This window comes from Prunus avium, unplaced genomic scaffold (genome assembly GCF_965620075.1).
Source record: "Prunus avium unplaced genomic scaffold, drPruAviu1.hap1.1 HAP1_SCAFFOLD_425, whole genome shotgun sequence".
Classification (NCBI taxonomy): domain Eukaryota; kingdom Viridiplantae; phylum Streptophyta; class Magnoliopsida; order Rosales; family Rosaceae; genus Prunus; species Prunus avium.
In genome coordinates, this window is record NW_028276972.1 from 22501 (window position 1) to 25000 (window position 2500).

Sequence of the window (2500 nt, forward strand, 5' to 3'; positions counted from 1 at the left end):
AAGGTTCTTTAAATCTAGTGGGTTTGCAACTCATAAGAGCGTCACTTTCAACGTCCCCGGCATTGGATTGAGTTTCTAAAAACAACCGTGCACACCGAGGTTAAACTTTACCGGCTCCACTCCGACTCGCCGCTCGCCCACTAGTCCGAAGGCAACAAAACATTTGTTTTTCATTTTGATGAAAATTTCTGTTTTTAAATCTTGTTGGTTTGAAATTGTTTTGAAAAGGTTCTTTAAATCTTGCGGGTTTGCAACTCATAAGAGCGTCACTTTCAACGTCCCCGGCATTGGATTGAGTTTCTAAAAACAACCGTGCACACCGAGGTTAAACTTTACCGGCTCCACTCCGACTCGCCGCTCGCCCACAAATCCGAAGGCAACAAAACATTTGTTTTTAATTTTGATGAAATTTTTTGAAAACATTGGCTTGGCAAGCCCCAATCCGCGACTATCCACCCACCGCCACCCCACACGAGTGGTTGTTGTTGCGAAATGAGGTTGTGGTCGACATGCCCGTGCATTTGAGAAGGAGTTCCTAGCACTCCATGCTCTCCCATGCCAAAAAAAAGCCTAGACAACCCCATTTCGCAACTTTCCACGCCTTTTTTTTCCTCCCTCACCCATGGCGGCGGCGTGGTGGCGGCGGCCGGATTCCGGCCACCACCGCCATGGGTGGCAGCCCCCCGACCCCGACACCAAACCCATAATACCGAGGCAACATATCGAGGCAACATGACATGGGTGTGGCGTGGGGGAAGGGGGCTGCAGCTAGGAAGGCATGGGCTGCCATGCATATGCAGGCAACACACACCCCCCTATATAGCATTTTATGCATTTAGCCCTTTGACAGGAAGAGACATCACCTATGCGCGAGGAGTCATAATGGGCTCTAAATAATTCAATACAAGGTATTTGGACGTGATTTTTTGCAGGGATACTAAGAAACATGCAATCTATGATGGGAAAAAGTTTCATAAATTTTTGAAGTCGGGAAGTATTTTTTATTATTTTTAGAAGTCGTAAAATTGAAAAAATCATTAAAACAAATCCGGGAGGAATTTTTTAGTTTTGTAAGTTGGAGAAGGTCCTAAAAATCATAGACTACTTATGGGGAGCTTATTGTGCGAGGAAATTTCAATAAAAACGGGGTTTGACAAGATTTGAAAAATTCTGTCGACATTTGAAAAAACCTGGAACCATGCTGCCGGCATGCTGCGCACATGCTGCGCGCAGGCTGCGCGCATGCTGCGCGCAGACTGCGCGCATGCCATGGCAGGACAAGTTTCGCTAGCCTCACTGTCGACAGATGCGCAAGCTGCGCGCACGCTGCGCACAGGCTGCGCGCATGCTGCGCACAGACTGCGCGCACGCTGCGCGCATGCCATGGCAGGACAAGTTTCGCTAGCCTCACTGTCGACAGATGCGCAAGCTGCGCGCAAGCTCCGCGCACGCTGCGCACAGCCTGTGCGCATGTTGTGCGCATGCTGCGCGCAGGCTGCGCGCAGGCGCCGCGCATGCCATGGCAGGACAAGTTTCGCTAGCCTCACTGTCGACAGATGCGCAAGCTGCGCGCACGCTGCGCACAGGCTGCGCACAGCGCATGCCATGGCAGGACAAGTTCGCTAGCCTCACTGTCGACAGATGCGCAAGCTGCGCGCACAGGCTGCGCGCACGCCATGGCAGGACAAGTTTCGCTAGCCTCACTGTCGACAGAATCAGCACGCTGCGCGCAAGCTGCGCGCACGCTGCCGGCATGGTGCGCGCACGCTGCCGGCATGCTGTGCGCACGCTGCCGGCATGCTGTGCGCACGCTGCGCGCGCGCATGGCAGGACAAGTTTCGAAAATTTCTGTCGACAGTCTCAGCAGCGCGCACGCTGCCGACATGCTGTGCGCACGCTGCGCACAGGCTGCCGGCATGCTGCGCGCAGCCCATGGCAGGACAAGGTCCGAAAAATTCTGTCGACATTTTTACGCCGTGGTAGGCTTCCGCTTCGCGTCACTTTGTCGACATTCAAGCCTACCATTTGTATTGAATTTTTCAAACCTTGTCAAACCCCATTATTCAAATGTCGAAAAATTTTGTCGACATTTTTACGCCATGATAGGCTTCCGCTTCGCGTCACTTTGTCGGAATGCATCGCATGGCGAGGCAAGGCCACGGCATGCCAAGGCGAAGGCAACGCATGGCTTGAATGGCTTGGTCAAGGCCACATCATGGGCACGGCATGCCAAGGCAAGGCGAGGCAAGCCATCCTTAGCCTCGCCTACACTCACTTTCTCGGAATGCATTGGATGATGAGCAATTCCAAGGTAAGGCAACGCATGGCTTGAATGGCTTGGTGTAGGCCACAACTTGGGCATGGCATGCCAATGCAAGGCAAGGCAAGGCAAGCCATCCTTAGCCTCGCCTACACTCACTTTCTCGGAATGCATTGGATGATGAGCAATTCCAAGGTAAGGCAACGCATGGCTTGAATGGCTTGGTGTAGGCCACAACTT